Source organism: Spermophilus citellus, assembly GCF_964194105.1.
Source record: "Spermophilus citellus genome assembly, chromosome: 3".
Taxonomy (NCBI): Eukaryota; Metazoa; Chordata; class Mammalia; order Rodentia; family Sciuridae; genus Spermophilus; species Spermophilus citellus.
This window is the reverse complement of record NC_138184.1, coordinates 12,383,693-12,402,890: the sequence shown is the minus strand read 5'-3', so window position 1 is coordinate 12,402,890 and position 19,198 is coordinate 12,383,693. Positions and strand designations below refer to the sequence as shown.

Sequence of the window (19,198 nt, the reverse complement as noted above, 5' to 3'; positions counted from 1 at the left end):
CCATTTTCTTTCAGTATTTGAAATATGTTATTCCAGGATCTTCTAGCTTTCAGAGTCTGTGTTGAGAGATCAGCTGTTATCCTGATTGGTTTACCCCTAAATGTAATCTGCTTCCTTTCTCTTGTAGCTTTTAAAATTCTCTCCTTATTCTGTATGTTGGACATCTTCATTATAATGTGTCTAGGTGTGGATCTCTTATGATTATGCACATTCTGCGTCCTGTAGTCTTCTAGGATTTGGGATTCTGTCTCATTCTTAAAGTCTGGGAAGTTTTCTTGAATTATTTCATTGAATATATTGCTCATTCCTTTGGTTTGGAGCTCTGTGCCTTCCTGTATCCCAATGACTCTTAAGTTTGGTCTTTTAATGTTATCCCATATTTTTGGATGTTCTGCTCATGGTTTCTTAACAGTCTTGCTGAGCTGTCTATGTTCTTTTCAAGTTGAAATACTTTGTCTTCATTGTCTGTTCTATCTTCTAAGTGATCTACTCTGCTGGTAGTATTCTCAATTGAGTTTTTAAGTTGGTTTATTGCTTCCTGTATTTCTAGGATTTCTATTTGTTTTTTATTACCTCTATCTCCCTGTGAAATTGATCTCTTACTTCCTGGATTTGTTTATGTAGTTCCTTGTCAAAGTGATCTTTCATTGTCTGATTTTGCTGTCTCATGTCTTCCTTGAGACTCCAGATCATCTGAAGCATGTATATCCTGAACTCTTTATCTGACATTCCATCTGTTGCAGCTATTACCTCTTCTAAAGTTGAGTTGACCTGCATTGCTTGTGGTCCTTTCTTTCCTTGTCTTTTCATACTGCTCGTGTTTCTTTCTGCTTAGTGAAACTGTTGTGTTTTTGAAATTTTCCCCCTATTTATTTATATTGCTCTTGTATAGTTGGGAAATCTCCCTTGCAGGGCAGGTAGTGGCTGTGCTCCTCCTCTAATTAGGGTGGTCTGTCTACCACACTGGTCGGTCGCAGGTCTGCCCACCCTGTGGGCGCGGGTGGTGGCTCTGCTCTGCCTGCACTCCAATTGTGGTGACATAACTACCACGCCCTCGGGTCATTGGTCCTGATCCGGATGTGGGCGGTGGCTCTGCTCGGCCCCTACTCCAATTGGTGTGACGTGTCTACCACGCTGGCAGGCCTCTAGGCCTGTTCCGCCGGTGGGTCGCAGGTCTGCCTACCTTGCGGGCTCGGGCGGCAGTTCTGCTCAGCCCCCACTCCCAGTGGGGGTACCTGACTGCCTCTCCAACGGGTCGCTGGGCCTTTTCCGGACACGGGCGGTGGCTCTGCTCCACCCCCACTCCAACCAGTGTGACGTGACTGCCTCGGTGCTACTTGTCCACCACGCTGGCAGGCTACCGGGCCTATCCTTCCAGTGGGTCGCAGGTCTGCCTACCTTGAAGGCTCAGACGGCGGCTCTGCACAGCCCCTACTCCAAATGGGGTGACTTGGCTACCACGTCGTCGGGTCGCTGGTCCTGTTCTAGGCATGAGCGGCTACTGTCTTCGGCCCCAGCTGCAGTTGGGGTGTCGTGATACCACGCCGGCGGGTCACTTGGCCTGCTCTGGGCGCAGGCGGCAGCTCCACTCTGCCCCCCTGGCCCCCACAGCACCCAACAGGACTCGGACCGAAAAGCAGTCCCCGCAGGTTCCCCAGTCCTGGGCCAAAGCAGCTTCGGGAGCCAGAACCCGGCCTCTCCGAACCCGGCCACGCTCCGCTAGGAGCAGGTTCCATGGAGCAACCCCCGCAGGTTCCCCAGCCCCAGGCCAAAGCAGCCCCGGGAGCCAGAGCCCGGTGCACGCTCCGCTGGGAGCAGGCTCAAAGACGCAGTCCCCGCAGGCTCCCCAGCCCTGGGCCAAAACTGTTCCGGGAGTCAGAGCCCAGCGGCCCCGAGCCCAGCGCCCGCTCCACTTGGAGCTGGCCTCAACAAGCAGTCTCCGCAGGTTCCCCAGCCCTGGGCCAAAGCAGCCCGGGGAACCAGAATCCGGCTGCTCAAAGCCCGGTGCACGCCTTGCCAGGAGCGAGCCCCAAGGAGTATTCTCCACAGGTTCTCCAGCCCCGAGCCTGAGCGATCTGTCTGCAAGACACAGGCAAATACCAGCCTGAAATCACCTGTTCCGTAGCTGAATGAGCTGAGTTCAGTAGAAAACAGGGATGATTACATCAGCTCTCCAGGATGGCGGCCGCTGTCCTCCTCCATGGTCCGACCGGTGTCGAGAGTCGAACTGGACCGCTTCTCTCCTCTGTCTCAAAGCCGGAGCTCAGCACTAAGCATGGCCATTGCACCACTGGCAGGAGCCCCCAGAATCCGCATCACTGCACTCCCGCTCCAGCACCTCACCACTTCCCAGCGCCACCGCAGACTCCAGCTGCGGGGCGGTCCGCTGATCAGGCACTGCGACCCTCCGTGCGGAGAAATCGCCCGCGACCGAGCCCCCGCAGCCGAACCTCGCACGATGGAAATCCGTCCACTAGATTCTGGAGCACCTCAATTTCACTGGAAATTCCCAACAAGATAGCCTTCAGCTGTTTCACCTCGTCTTTCTCCCACACAGTGATGCGGCGCACTGGGGTGATGCACTCCCTTCGCCGCCACCTTCGCATCAGTTCTTCATCAATTTCTTTCTCCAATGTTTTCTACTTATTGTAGAAATCTCCTACCTCCTTGGTTTATTTTATTTTATTTTTATTATTGTGTGTTTTTAAAGAGCTGTTTGTAAATGAGATTGTTTTCTTGATTTCTATTTCAACTACTTTATTATTGTTGTGTATAAATGTTTCTCATTTCTGTTGTTGACTTTGTATCCTTCGGGTTTCCTGGATTTATCAGTTCTCCTTGTTTACCAGTGACATCTTTCAGGTTTTCAACCTAAAAGATCATGAAGCTTGGATAGCAAGTACCAAAACATAGTTTTGTAAGGGGAATAACTTCTGGTATTCTCTAACACAGTAAGTTCATTTTAGTTTTACAACATCTCATTATGTGCCTCATGAAGAACTAGGAAGAGAGGAGTTTGCAGGCTCCACACAAAAGGAAATAGCACGTGTTTAAGGTGATGGAAAGGCTGATAATGCTGATTGTATTATTGCACACTGTGCACAATATCAAACTATCATGATATCCCATGAATGTGTATAATTGTGTGAGAACTATAGTGGTAAAAATCAGGTCACCTCAAATGGGACAACCTAACATTCTCTTGTCCAGTTTGGATGCCCTTATTATTGGAACGTCCGGAACTCTGATGAAGAACAATGGTGAGAGTGAACACCCTCACCTTCTTCCACATCTTACAGGAAAACCTTTCAACTTTTTTCCCATTCACTAAGCTGTCGGCTGCGGGTTCATCATATGTAGCCTTTATGTGTTGAGCTATGTTCCTCCTATGCCTAATTTGTTGAGAGTATTTTTCATCATGCAGGAAGGTTAAATTTTATCAAGTGCTGCTTCTGTATCTTTTGAGATGATCATATGGTTTTTATCCTTCATTCAATTGATGTGATGTGTCATATTTATTGATTTGTGTATGTAGGATCATCATGTGAGAAAAATTGTGGGATATTACTCCTATTTGATCATGGTGTATAATCTTTTGTGATACACAGTACTCATTTTTTTGGAAAAGATACTAGATATGATTTCAATCTGCTTCAATTTTCTAAGTCTTGCTTGTGGCCCAACACATGCTCTCTCCTGGGGAGTGTGCTGGAGAACAAATGTATTCTCTTGCCGATGGTGAAAATGTTCTGTATATGTCTAATGGGTCCATTTACTTAAATGTGTGAGGTCTAGTGTTTTCCTAACTTTCTGTGTGGATTATGCAAACGTGGTATATTAAAGTCCCTTACTATTGTGGCATGATCTCTGTCATTTCTGGATTCTATAAAAGCTTGATCTCATGAAAGTTAAAAGCAGAAGGGGGGCTAGAAAGATAAGGGAGATTAACAGATGGAGGAGACAAGTCAATAGATACAAGATTACAGATAGTAGGAAAAAATTCTCATGTTCTGTTGCACAGTGGGGTGACTATAGTCAGCAATAGTATGTTGTACATTTCAAAATGGCTGGTGGTGAGGATTGAATGCTCTCAGCACAAATGATAACTATGCAAGGTGACGGATGTGCTGATTACTCAAATTTGCTCATTACACCTTATATGCAAGTCTACTCCAGAAATACATACAATACTCCATAAATATGTACAATAATTATGTGTCAATTAAAAACACCACTCCTCCATATTTATCCAAAAGAAGTAAAATCAGCATATACCAATACGAATTTTTATAGTAGAACAATGCAGAATAACCAAGAAATCAGCTCAGGTGCCCATAAATAGACCACATGACAAAGAAAATGTGTTTTATAAACACAATGGAAGTTCGCTCAGCTGTAAAGAAGGATGAATTGAGGGCATTTTTTGGTGAATGAACAGGAGTGGAGGACGTCAAGCTAAGTAAAATAAGTCCTCCAGTGTCAGAAAGTCAGAGGTCAAATGATCTCTCTCATATGCAGAGATAGATTGAAATAAGAAATGTTTTAAAAGGTGGGGGATTCCCAAGAAAAACAGAAGGGAGGTCCATAGAGCAGATGAAGGGATCAAGGGGGAAGGAGAAGAGATGAGAAAGGGAAGGAACTGTAGAATGAAATTGACCAAACTTTGCTATGGGCGTGTATACCACAGTGAATCCCACTTCCATACATGCTTATAATGCACCAGTTTTTAAAAAACAATAAACTGATAGAAGGAAGACCAATAGAGGAGAAGGGAGTCTGGGGTAGGAGAGGAGGGAAAATGGAAATACTGGGGATTAAAATGGAACTGATCATATAATATGCACATATGAATGTCTGAATTACCCCCACCATGATGTATTACTCTCATGAACTAATCAAAGCATGAGTTTTTTAATAATCAGTATTCTATAAAAATACTACCACTTTATCTTATGTAATTGTTTTTAATAATGGGAAAACAAGAGAGGGTGTAACAAATTTAAATTTGTTATATTCGGAAAGCTTGGACTCTAATTTAGAAATGCCATAATAAATAAATGCATTTTCATCAAAAAAGTCCCCTTACTATTCTTTTATCACAATCTATTTCTCCCTTTACATCCTGAAATACTTCCTTTACATATTTGGCTGATCCACGGTTGGGTGTATGTGTTTATATTTTATATTATCTCGTGGAATCAAACCCTTTATCATTATTTAATGACCTGCTCTGTGTTCTTTACAGTTTTTATCACCAGCTTTTTGGCCCCCGTGGGAAGGGCACTTTTTTCCAACTTAGAGATACCCCCCAAGGGGACAAAATTGACTGGAAATTTCCCAATCATTTCTTGTCCCCATATTCCTAGCAGATATATATATTGCCTAGAGATTACAACATTAGAAGAAAAATAAAAACTAGACAAAATGCTCTGCGAATTCAGACTCTGGAATTCAGGACACACTGTTCATCCTGATGTCCTCCATCCACCAATCCGAGGACAGAAGGAAAATCTCTTCTGCCTCAGGAACATGACTGTGTTCCGTCCCCTGATGGGGAGGGCACAGCGGCTGTCTGCACCACGCACCTGCCTGCAGGACAAGATCACAAGCTCATCTGCCCAGGACCACGGTAGAGAGAGCAGGAGCAGCAGAGTGAGGTCTCTGCAGATGAAATCAGAGGACTGAGAGGCAGCTCCTCTCGGGGCATCACCTGGGGCCAGGAAATAGGAAAGTTCATTGTGTCGGAAATTTCCAGGTGCCCAGCCTGAAAGAAGGAAGCCTCAGGAATGACTGCAGCCTCTTCTCTCCAAACGCCTCCCTTGTCCTCTGCTCACTCTGACTTCTTTACACAGCCCTCTTCTTCCTCATCAGGAGCCCATTGCTAGTTCCCCTGGGGGCAATGCTGGCTTCCCCTAACGTCTTTCCCAGTGTCCACGTCTCTCGCTCACCCACAGGTCCTGCAACATCACAGTCACCTTGCTCCACCCACTCACATGGTCAGTGACCCCTCAATCCACCTACAGTCATTTCTGCATGTGCACAAGTGACACCTCTCTCCTCCCGTGTGTTTCTAGGCAGACAAAATGCTGTCAGTCAGCAGAAAGGACTGATAAATCCTCTGCCACCAGTAAGTGCAAATTAACATGACTTACTGTTCCTATCATATCCTGTTCACCTTCAGTGAGCCAAACCCTGGTCTGTGGGTGTGACATTTTTGTACTGTATGGAATACAACCTTTATGCAGGGTGGATTGGTTAATTGCTGCAAATAAGGAAGAAAGTTAAGTCTGTGTGTTATTATTTAGCCTTATCAAAAAGACTTCTGAGTAGTTAGACTTTGCAAACAGTTTTAGGTTGTTCATATGTTTCCACAACATGTGAAGCTGCGGTTACTTTTTTTCCTTCTGTGGTCACATTGGTTTGAAATTTCAGAACAACATTGGGTAATGGTAGCAGCAGGTATATGATCTTCTGTGCAAGCCTCATGTAAATTCCTCAGCTTCATGTGAGAGTGGATATAGCTGATAAACAAGGGAATTGTTTTTGTCATATTTAAGCAACTTAACTGTACTTTGCCAGATCTATTTCCATAAAGTTTTTTATCCATCTAATTACATGATCCTATTATAGCTAGAGGATCATTATCTTGCTGGTTGTATTAGAATGAGGACCAGCATGAAATATTTGCTGCTTTCTTGGATCACATGCCACCTTTTTATCATATTTGACACACAATGAATATACTTTGTGACTTTTTCTACTTGTGCCAATTAATGGAAATCATGGCTGCTTTGTCTTGTAGTGCTACAGAACAAGCAGTTGTCGTTTGGTATCAGGGTTAACATAGACTTGGAAAATTCCTTGGCACATTTATTTCCATGTGATTCCCAATAATTTATATGCATTGAAAATAGGTGAGATTTCAAAAATTACTGAATTTTAATTTTGGTGATGTTCATCATTCATGAATCCACTGGATCCATTCATCATTCATGAATTCACTGGGTCCACGCCCAGGCAGCCAGGGTCCTGAGGTGGCCATGGACTTCTTCTAGCTGCTGCTTCTCCCCTAGGGACATTTACTTTACATGGAACCAGAAAACCACACAGGGACTCCAGGATTTCTCCTCCAGGGACTTTCTGAGAAACCAGAGATGCAGTCGGTTCTCTCTGGGCTGTTCCTGTCCTTGTACCTGGTGACCATCTTTGGCAACCTGCTCATCATCCTGGCCACCATCTCAGACCCCCACCTGCACACGCCCATGTACTTCTTCCTCTCCAACCTGTCCTTTTCTGACCTCTGCTTCTCCTCCACCATGGTCCCCAAGATGCTGGTGAACATCCAGACACAGAGCAAGGCCATTACCTATGCAGGCTGCATCACCCAGATGTGCTTCTTCACTGTTTTTGGACAGCTGGACAATTTACTTCTTACTGTGATGGCCTATGACCACTTTGTGGCCATCTGCCGGCCCCTGCACTACAAGGTCCTCATGAGCCCCAAGCTCTGTGCTCAGTTCTCCTGAGCTGGCTCATCAGTGTGCTGGGAGCCCTTCCTGAGAGCGTGAGTGGACTGAGGCTCTCCTTCTGCACAGACGTGGAAATCCCACACTATTTCTGTGAATTCCCTGAGGTCCTCAAGCTCGCCTGCTCTGATATTTTCATCAATAGCATCATATTGTACTTAGTGACAGGCATCATGGGGCTTCTCCCTCTTGCTGGGATCCTTTTCTCTTATTCTAAAATTGTGGCTTCTGTCCTGTGGATCTCCACAGCAGGAGGGAAGTGCAAGGCCTTTTCCACCTGCGGTTCTCACCTCTCAGTTGTCTCCCTGTTCTATGGAACCTGCCTGGGGGTCTACCTCAGATCCACAGGGACAGGTGCCTCCTGGACAGGGGTGTTGGCCTCCACCTGTACACCCTGGTCAGTCCCATGGTGAACCCCTTCATCTACAGCCTGAGGAACAGGGACATGAAGAGGGCCCTGGGAACATTTCTGTGCAGCTCCTTGTCCTCCAGCAGACAGGAATACTGACCCTGTGCCTGCACAGTGTGGTGAAGAGTGACGGAACAGGGTGCTTCACAGTGTGGACGCTGCCTCTCCTGCTGGGCTCCAATGCAGATGCTTTGCTCTTTGTGCTTCTTGGCCATATACACAGATTTTATGACAAAGGGTGTCTATAAGTCTATTGCCTGTTTTGTATTTTTTTTCTTCCTTTCAATCTGTAGAAGCAATTACTTGTTGGTTTGACTGTTATTGTTGTTTTGTTTTTGTTTGAGTCAGGATGTCTCTGGGTTGCCCAGGCTGGCCTTAAACTCACGATTCCCCTGCCTCTGCTTCCCAAGGAACTTGGATGACAGGTGTGCACACCATGCACAGCTGCAGTTAACCTGCTCTCAGATTTGTGTGTGTGTGTGTGTGTGTGTGTGTGTGTGTGTGTGTGGTGTGTCTTTTTCTAACCTGGGGCCTTCCTTTTCCAGTATGTTCATGGCTCACCTGTACAGTTTCAATGAAATCCAGTGTTGCTCCATTTTTAAACTTACTTTTCCATACTTTAGATCACAATTTCGGATCACAAGAACCATTTGAGCTCAGGAGGTGATAGACATGGACCCCAACTGTGGGGAGCCCCTCTGAATGCCCCCCCTTCCATCCTGAAGTGAGAGGCTCTGACCCATCCCTACATTTCCTAGTGACTTTGGCATTGTCCCAGTTCAGGAAGTTGAGGGCCTGTCTTCAGATGTAGGTGATGCCCCTTGGGTTGAATCACACTCACTTGTCCCTTGTAACCCTGCCCCTTCTGGCCTTTTTGGGATAGAACTTTCTAAGAACAAGTGTCCCTCCAATACAATCCCACTTCTCAATGTGCTCACTCTCTCTCTCATTTGTGACTTTCTCTTGCTCTCCCATTGGGGAGCCTGAGGCCAAGAGTGGAGAAAATGTGGGCGTGATGACTAATTGTAAAATTTGTAACCAGTTCTCTGTGGTGCATAATCAGAGAGGAAAACAGTTTATATTCCTGGTGACATCAAAAGTTTATTGATTACGGGCAGGCGTCATGCCTCAGTGGTAGGTCGCATGCCTAGCATGTGTGGGGCACAGGCTCAATCCCCAGCACCACTTAAAAAAACAACATAAACAAAATAAAGGTATTGTGTCCATCTGGAACTAAAAATCTCTTCTTAAAAAAAGTGTATGAATTATACTTTATGGATTTGAACCAGAAATAATAAGACGCAATGGGGAAATAATTTGGTGTGCCAAGAAACATCAGTTTTATACATTTTCCCAAGAGTGGAACATGCTAAAATAGCATTAAAGAGTCTGAAAACCCTCACTGTGCCTACTTGGAGCCTTCATGAGTGGTTCAAGATGATGTTCATGAGTCTAACACAGGTGGTGGACAAAGGCTCTGAGCTGCCTGCCTGGGTCCAAGGACGATGTCCCCTGAACCACCATCCCTGTCTCCCAGGAGCTGCTCAATGCTGTACTCCCTGTGCCAGGAAACCCTTGTGACGTCACAGTGACCTGAGCCAATGAGGAACAAGGTGATGGTCACAATGGCTGCTATCCCTGGAGCAGCCAGGGCAGGTCATTTCCTGTGAGCTATAACCCACAACTTAGTTCACACAGAAACACCATAAAGAAGTGGGGAATGACCCAGTTTATAAATAAGGAGCCAGGGTCAGTAAGTTGGACTTCCTGTCATGAGGAAAACATTCAGGATGCAAATGTCAAATTGTTTAGGCAGATGCTGAGCTCAACAGGGTCCACATCTGACCACCTAAATTCAGAACTGAGGTAGTGGATAGTTCACGGTGGAGAAGGCCTCAGAACACCTGCACCTAACTCTGACGCTGGACCACAGCCTCAGTGCAAAATAATGGAACCACCATGTGACCCCGCAGTCCCACCACTGGAAAAGGTCACCCAAAGGAAGTGAAGGTGACATCTCAGAGACTTCTGCACTTCCATATCTCTGCAGCATCGACCAGAGTAGGCAGATATGGAATCCACTGAGGTGTCTATCCATGGATGGATGGATAAAGAGAACGCCATATGTATACTCAGGGGAGTTTGGTTCAACCATAAAAAAGGAAGAAAGCCTTTCAATTGTGACAACACAGATGGAAATTCTAGTTTCCAGGGAAGGGAAAGTGAGACCAGAATATAAATGCTGCATGATCTCACTCACATGTGGAATCATAAAATGTTAATTCATAGAAATAAAAAAGTGAAATGGTGGTCACCGGGGACTGATGTGGTTTGTGGGGTTGTGGGGAGAGATGTTGGTCAAAGGATCTGAGGTTCAGCTAGACAGGAGGAAGAGTTCAGAGACCTACAACCTGGTGACCATAGTTAGCAACAGAATCTTTAACAGTGGTGAGTGGATATCGAGTGTCTCACCACAGAAATAATAACCGCAGGAAGTGATGCGCATGATGATTAGCTGGAGCAGTCACTCCACAGTGCATGGGTTCTTGAGAACATTCTGTTATAGGCCATTATCACAATTTTACTGTGTAGCATCAAAAAACAAGAGAGTCCACCAGCCAGGACTGGCAGACTCAATGCCAACTGGGAGCTCTTACAAAACCACAACCTCTGGCCACACCAACCTGCCACATCACAACCTGCATTTCAACCAGATCCCCAAGTGATCCATATTCTCACTGAAGTTGGAAAGATTCTGGTCTGAAAAAGTGTTTCTCAAACTCTCCACTCTCAACCTGCTAGGCCCAGTGCAAATCCCAAGTTGTAACAACCCCAACTTCCTCAGCCATTGCCACCCATCTCCAGGAGGCCTCATCCTGCCTGGTGGAAGACCAGTGCCCTGGAGCAGGAGAATTGGGAGGGCCAGGAGGAAAGCTCATGACACTCAGTTCATCACTGGAGGCAGGTCCTGCAGGAAACGTTCATCAAGAACAGAAGCTGACAACATGGACCGACCCAGCCCAGAGCTGAGAGAGCTGAGTGCTGACTCACTCATCTGCCACTGGTTAACATGTTAAAAAGAGAAGCGACTCTCAGATCTGCAGTGCTTAGATCATTGCTGACGACTATATAATGGGAACAGAGTCCAATTTGACAAGACTGGGAAAGTGTATCAAGTATTTTCCATAAAATGAGAACATATCCAGGGAGCTCCCCAGGAGCAGGTTGGGCAAAATGAGTCTCAGGGGTGGAGGGTTGTGCAGTGAGCTGAGGGCATTTCTTTCTTTAATTTCAGCCTGGAGTGTATTCAAGCCACTTCCATATTCATCACAAAGGGGAGACTAATGGGCTGCTCACAAATACTGCCTTGCCACCCTCCTTCAGGGGACACACTTCTCACAGCATACTCTCTCATGCTGGGTGGTCATGAAATAACTTTTATTTTGATGGATTAAAGTAGAAAATTGAAGGGCTATATTTTGCAATTCTTTCCTACACTAGAGGCTGAACACAATGTTTTTAGGTTTTTAGCCTTTTTTTTCTTTGGTATTGCAAATTCTTTGCTTTTATGGGAATACGAATCTTTACATTCTGAGTTCAAAGAAAGAATTGGAAGTGATTTTCACTAAGGTCCTATTTGCCATGTAGTTCTTTATATATGTTTTGACAGTTTGAGGGGGAGCAGGTGAGCTTATGAATTTTATGTGGCCAAACCTACGAGTAGGTCCCCTTGCTGACTCCCCTCCATTGCTTTTTATATTTAAAGTTCTGCATGATCCATGCTAATCAAGTCCCTCTTATACCATTTTGCATCTTATTTCTCATCTGTTTTTCTGAACTATTGCCTTTTGGCTTTTGGGTTGGTTCTGTTTTCATAAGCATCAATCAGCCTCTGCCTTTTTGTAGAACGTACTCTATTGCATTCAAGTGAACATCTCCCATGTCCTTCTCATAAGCACATGTTTCATACACAGGAGTTTCATTACATCAGCAGAGATGTCCTCTCTCCACAGTTGGAATAGGCACCTGGCCTCATGGGCTTCCTGCTGGGAATAGGTGGGAAGATGCAGGTGACATTCCTGGCCCACGTGCGTGGTGGGATCTCATGAAGGGAGCGGAGGTGACGCTCTAACCTTGGTTGTGACTCACTCCATCACTCCTACTGGTATGTTTCTACAGGATGGAATTTACCTTTGGACTCCACTTCTTTCACTGCTCCTAAAAAAGTATGTTTTATCATTTTATATACAGGTCTTTTTCAATCTCAAATTACTCAGGATGACGGAATTAAATGATTGTTGTTTTAATTCTTAGATGGAAAATTTATTTTATTTTTAAATTAATTTCTTTAAAAATAAATGACAGCAGAATTCATTATAATTTTATTACACATATACAGCACAATTTTTCATATCTCTAGTCAATTTTATTTTAGATTTTCAATCAATTTGGTTTAAAAATACTGTTTTGAAACTATGTGTTGATCTGGGTAGAAATCTGTATTTCTTTAAATTTTCACAATATAAATTTCCACCTTTGAAAACACAAAATGAACAGAACATGGAGAATCTCTTCTTGTTTGGACCTTACATTATAATGCAAAAAGTAGAATACACAAAAATAAATGCATGTATGTGATAATGTTCCCAGGGATAAATCCTCTGTAGAAAGATGACAAAATGTCAAAAGAGGTGCAGGATTTTATGGAGATCAGTCTAGATCAGGGGAAATTCAGCTCATATATTCCAAATTGGGAATGATCCTTTTAACACACCGTTGGACTCATTGTGCAATTCTTTTGTTGCAGATTCTATGCTTTGGTGTTCATCAAGGATATGGGGCTGTAGTGTTTCCTCTTGTATGATGCTTGTCTGATAAACTGAGACCTTGACAATACAGACCCCTGTTCCCAACTAACAGGGAGAAACGAGGAGGGACCCACTCTGGTCCACAGGGTACCTTTGACATCAGAACAATGTGTGATTGTAACATCCATGAGATACCTCAAGTTGTCAGACTCATAGATACACAGAATAGAACAGTGGTGTCAGGACCTCGAGTGGGGGACATGTGGGCTGTGTGTCCATGGTGTAAAGTTGTACATGGGATTGATATCCAGACACCTGCTGTACAGCACAGAACCAGCACAATGATTGTAATGGTATAATATCGTGGAGGTGAAATTCGCTGTTAGGGTAGACCTTAGGGTAAGAGGTTCTGCCAAAGGAAATCACAACAAAAGAAAAAAACACAAGGGAACTGGGGACACTCGTGGAGGAAATGGGCACATCTATGACACTGAAGTGGTAAAGGGACAGCCAGGGTCACGTGTGTCTGAATTTATTCTCTCATCCACATAAAGTATGTGCAGCTCCTCGGGGGTCAGCCACCTCAGTAAAGCTGCCTCCAGCAACAGTCACAAGAGGGCAAGGGAACGAAGGCCCCTCCTGAGGATCTCAGCATCTCCACAGCAGCCAGGAGGCAGCTCCCTCCTCAGCATTCGCAGACGGGGCCTCCTGTGCACCCACCAGCTCATGCTTGCTGCTCCCAGGACTACTTTGAAATGTGGATGTGCCAGGCCAGCACCATCCTCAGGACCCTGCACTGTCGCCCCTCCCACCAGGCCCAGGCCTATGCAGACCACCTGAGGGCACCCTCCTCTCCTGCAAGCCTCTGCCTAAGGTCACCTTTCACCTCTCCTACTGGACCCCCATAGGACCAGCACCTCCATCTCATTCCCTTCTGACCTCTCCATGTTTGATTCATAGTAGTTATACCATCTGTCATATTATGAGAATGTTTTTTTTCACTGTTATGTCCACTTACGCATATGCAAGGGATCATCACTCCAACAGGGATCATCACTTTATGGAGAAAACATTGGAAACCCTCTGCTAGAGTTGTTGTTTTTAACAACTGTCTTTGTACGTTGTTTCTCCATGGTGGTATCTTTAGGATTTTTTGTTTTTCAGCACACTGTGCCCATGGCCAAGCCAGTGCCTTGAACAGGATCAGAACTCAAGGCCCTTCCCCAAGGACATGGAAGAATTGCTCACTAAAACTGTAGAATACACAAAATGCTGACAAAATTGTAGCAAAGCTACCTTTTTCCTAATTCCAAATTAGGAATGAAGCAGCTAACTAGAGAAGGAGTTTCCTAAATAGGAATGAAATTGGGGTCACCCTAAAGGTGGCTAGGTGCAAAAACTACTCATGTGTTATTTTTTCTCTTCACAGCACATGGAACCAAAAAATTTCACAAAAATACAGAATTTCTTCTGCTGAGATTTTCAGAGGATCCAGATCTGCTGGCCCTCATCTTTGGCCTTTTCCTGTCCATGTACCTGGTCACTGTGCTGGGGAACCTGCTCATCATCCTGGCCACCATCTCAGACTCCCACCTGCACACGCCCATGTACTTCTTCCTCTCCAACCTGTCCTTTGTGGACATCTGCTTCACCTCCACCACCATCCCCAAGATGCTGATGAACATCCAGACACAGAGCAAGGCCATTTCCTACGCAGGTTGTATCACCCAGATGAGCTTTTTAAAATTATTTATGAGGTTGGTAAACTTCCTCCTGGCCATGATGGCCTATGACAGCTTTGTGGCCATCTGTCACCCCCTGAACTACTCTGTCATCAGGAACCCCAGGTTCTGTGGATTTCTGGTTTGGGTGTCCTGGATCATGAGTTTTCTTTATTCCCTGCTACTAAGTTGAATGGCATTGTTACTGTCCTTCTGCACAGACTTGGACATGCCATTTTTTTTCTATGAAACTAATCAGTTGGTTTATCTTGCCTGTTCTGACACTTTCTTAAATAATATGGTGCTGTAATTGTAGCCGGCTGCTCGAGGTGGTTCCCTGGCTGACATCCTTCCCTTCTACTCCAAGATCGTGTCCTCCATCCATGCAATCTCATCAGCTCAGGGCAAGTACAGACCATTCTCCACCTGTGCGTCTCACCTCTCTGTGGTCTCCTTGTTCTATTGCACACTCCTGGGAGTATACCTTAGTTCTTCTATTGCCCAAAATGCACACTCAAGTTCAACAGCCTCAGTGATGTACAGCGTGGTCACCCCCATGCTGAACCCCTTCATCTACAGCCTGAGGAACAAGGACATCAAGAGCACTCTGAGAAGTCTCTTTGAAAAAGAAATAATTCAAAGGCTCATTTTCCTGAGTCTTAAATATGGCTTTTGATCAGAGAGCTCAAGACTCAGAGCAAAAAAAAAAATTACAATATTTTGATCTGAGAGAGAGAGAAGTATGACTTGTTCCTTCTACTTGTTTTCTGGAGTTTCTCTTCCTTTAATTTCAACTTCCCTGTGAAAATAATAAAGGTCACCCTGCTAAGCTCTCTGCTCTGAGATCTGAGCAGTCTTCCTCTCTGTCATCTGCATACTCTCTCAAAGTGATTTTCAATCCTGGATTAAAGATATTGGAAATTCACTTTCATCTCACAGGATGACATGCATTTCTGAAAACCATTTCCTCTCCCATGATGGATCATATGGAGTAATTTTTCTTTTATTGATACTGAAACACACAGTCGTGCATGGTACTCCTGTGGGGGAAATGCATTTGACAGTTAAGATGGCCTGTGTAATAATCCTATACTGGAGGGAACCCCACAGCATGGCTTTGCCCTTGTGGGTCCCTCATGCCTCCTCACGTCCCCATCTCAGCTGCTCTTCCTGATGAGGCAGATTCTAACAGACCAGTGAGCTTCATGGCTGCGCACTGGCTTTTCTTCTCACCATTGGGATTCTTTTCTCTTGCCCAGCATGGTGTCCACAGCCTCTACCATAATCACTGGCAAAGCTTATTTTCAAATACATGTCTCCACTTGAAGTCTAGATAGAAAGAAAAACTTAAAGTGAAAGTTTGGTTACTTTGGCCTCAGAATCAGAGAGGACTTTAGATATGATGAGAAAAACATCTACATTACACATTGGATTGCTATGTAAAATATGTCTTTTCACCTTGCAAATATAATCACTGAGGTGTGGAAGGTTGGTGTTCTTGTGTTGGGGGAATTTGCTCATTGACATTGGTCAGCATTTTGTAGGTTGCATTATTGAGTCACTGATCTGCTTGAAAACGTCCAGTGCTGCCTAGAAATATTAATCCTTCCGTTATTCTAAGTGAAATATTCCTCCCCTTTCTGAATTTTGCCACAGCACTAGAAGGGAACTGAATGAGCAATACCCGTATCCTCCATTATGTGTGTCCTTCAGTCTCAGGATGACTTCAGTCCTCAAGATCAAAGGATGGCTCACAATGGAGATGAATTTCCTGCCCATCGTATGATTTCTGGCCACAGGCTCTCCTGTGAACATCCATATTCTTTTCCTGAGCCAGACTCATAAAACCCCCAACAGATAGTCCCATTGCATAATAAAAACCTTATTAAACCATTTGCATTGAGGACTCTTTGTTCTGCAGCAATAGCTAGCCCTTGCAATAACTAAGGGAACAGAGCTGACGGTAATTGTAATAAAGTGCCAGTACACACACACACACACACACACACACACACACACACACATACACACACACATTCACTAATATGGTTCTCACCTTGCCTACTTGTTTGAGTGGAGGGCCCAGCAAACTTCTGTGAAGGGGCAGATAGTCAATGTCTTGGGCTTCACAGGCCACATGGTCTCTCACAGTGACTCAGCTCTGCCATGAGGGTGGCAGCCATCAAAGATACCAAAGGAGCGGGTGTGGCTGTCTCCCATCGAAACTTTACTTATGGAGACCAAAATTTGAACTTGATGCAAAACCACAGTGAGATGCACTTCACACCCCAGAAAGAACATAGAGAGGCACAGACTGCAGAATCCCCCTTGAGGTGGAACCCAGAACTGCTGGTGTCTGGGGAGCAGAGAGGAGACTAATGGTTACCAGGGCTGGACAGCAAAGAGCAAGGGTAGTGAAGGTCGTCAACAGGCACAAAGTCACAGTTAAGAGGAATATGTTCTGATGTTCTGTTGCATTCTAGAGTGACGAAAGGTAATCAGAATGTAATTTTTTAAAAAAACTAGAAGAGAAAATTTTGGGTGATCTCAACAGGAAGAAATGATATGGATACATATCGTACATTTAGGATACACATTTGACAATGGCCCTGAAATGATCATTACAGATTATTGACAATCCTGTCATGAATAAGTAATATAAAAAGTAACATTTCTTAAAAAAGAAAATAATAATATTGGTGAGGATGGAAGAATCTGGAATCCTCATGCACTACTCCTGGGAATGGAAAATGGTCCAGCCAGTGTGGAAAACAGTTTGGCAGTTCCTCAGAAAGTTAAACAGAGAATTATCACATCACCCAGCATCTTGACCCAATCCATGTGCACCCCAAAGAATGGAAAACTGGGACTCAAACACATGCTTGCACACCAATGTTCACAGCAGCATTATTTAGTGCTGAATTGCTGAGGCTGGCTTTATACATGAAATCCTCCTGCCTCAGCATCCTGAGCCACTGGGACAAAGAGAAATTTGTATGTTCTTAACTGAAAAAGAAAAATGAATGGCAAATAAATATCCAGCAATCAAGGAAACTGAAATTAATTTTTAAAAGAGTGCTAATATTTCAAGCATTATTTCAGGAAAATCTGCCAAATTGATTATATTGAATAGTTGTTAGACCAGCAGTGAAATGGATATTCTTAAATGTTAGATTGTGGAGTCAATTTACATAGACACTTTATTCAGCAATTTGATACCAGTTATGAAAATTTAAGTGGTGCACACCTAAGGCCCACCAAACACACTTCTTTTAATCTACATCACATTAAACAATCCCATTTTTACAGAAAGTTCTAAGGTTTGCTGCAGTATGTTTGCAAGAGTGAAAAATTTCATAACATACAAGCAACCACCAATAAAGTATAGCAAAATAAATAGGGTATGTCAGTATAAATTTTTAAAACAGCACATACCTGTCCATACTATAGCTCATATTTTAAAAAATGTCCAATACACAAAGTTGAATGGGAAAGGCCAGTCAAAATATAATGCATATGGTTTTATCAAGTTAATACTTAGAGTATAATATTGTCTCTTTACAGGTGCAAGAAGAGGAGCCTGAGTTTAAAAGAAGTGATTTGAAAACATAACAGTCCCCTTTGGGAATATAAGATTTTTTTCAATAGTGCATATACTTATTAATATTATTTAGTTGTTACAAGTGTCAGCTTAAAGCTTATAAGGGAGAACAGACGTCATATTCACAACAGATGAGATTTCTGCAGATGAACTCAGATTGGGCCAGGAAGCAATACAGAATTCGGTGTATGCACGGCACACTAGCACACTTAACAATAAAGACTGCAAAGAATAAGGTGTCTTCTGGGTATTCAAAAGAATAGTCTGATTTTTCACAGCAATTACCCATTTTATTTCAATGTGATTGTGAAAGATAAATACAGAAAAAATAATGCTAAAATTTGTAACAAACAATAGTGGTGTGGGGAAGAGGTGGCTCTGCGGGACCTATCTTCTCAGACTTTCTAGGTGTAAGTGTTGAAAATCCCAAGTCTTGTCTCTGGTTGGGGACATGGTGCTTTTGGGGGAAAGGAAACAGTAAGACACAAACTTACACAGACTCACCTTCTCCCTGCCCCAGAGGAGAGTCACGTGTTGGGCTGTTTGACTTCTCCTGTCCCATCTACTAAAGCCCTGAGTTCTATATTTAATCATGAGCCTTGTTTTCATGTAAGTTACACAAGTAAGTCTAGTGATAGGTAATAAATAGATAAGTCTATTCATTCTGAACCAAGGTCCTTATGGGGCAAGAAGACCAGGAGAATGATCCTTCATGCTTGAGCTTCTAATGCACAGTGTCCCACCTTCCTGTCTTGAAAGATGGAAGTCACGTCCAAGGAGATCGTCAGCACAGTTATTACCCAAACTAAGCGAATATTTGGAGTTCTGAGAAATTCACAGGGAACTGATCAGAGGAAGAAAGCATCCAGACTGTGATTTCCTCACTGTGGTCAACTTCGTCACGAGTCATATTTAAACAGGAAGCATTCTTAACTCCAACCAGAACCAAACGTCCTCCGTCACTGGGCTGGCTGGTCTCGGCACCATGAGGAGCGAATGTCTAAGACTGCTCCATGGTAAGTGGAATCATGACATGTGACAGGCAAGAAAGGGAGCTAGGAGCCACCAGCAAGTCCTTTGCTTCATTTCTGGCTGGTTTTCTCACTGTCCCTTAAGGGAGAGCAGGGAGGGTA

At 44.1% G+C, this 19,198-nt stretch overlaps 2 pseudogenes across 2 annotated transcripts; both read left to right on the top strand.

Moving 5' to 3' along the window:
• Positions 1-7,088: 7,088 nt before the first annotated feature.
• On the top strand, positions 7,089-8,034 carry LOC308643237 (olfactory receptor 7A17-like; annotated as a pseudogene). Its single transcript has one exon. The product of its transcript is annotated as an olfactory receptor 7A17-like (transcript).
• Positions 8,035-14,175: 6,141 nt separating this feature from the next.
• LOC308643236 (olfactory receptor 7A17-like) lies at positions 14,176-15,140 on the top strand (annotated as a pseudogene). Its single transcript has one exon. The product of its transcript is annotated as an olfactory receptor 7A17-like (transcript).
• The last annotated feature ends 4,058 nt before the right edge of the window (positions 15,141-19,198 follow it).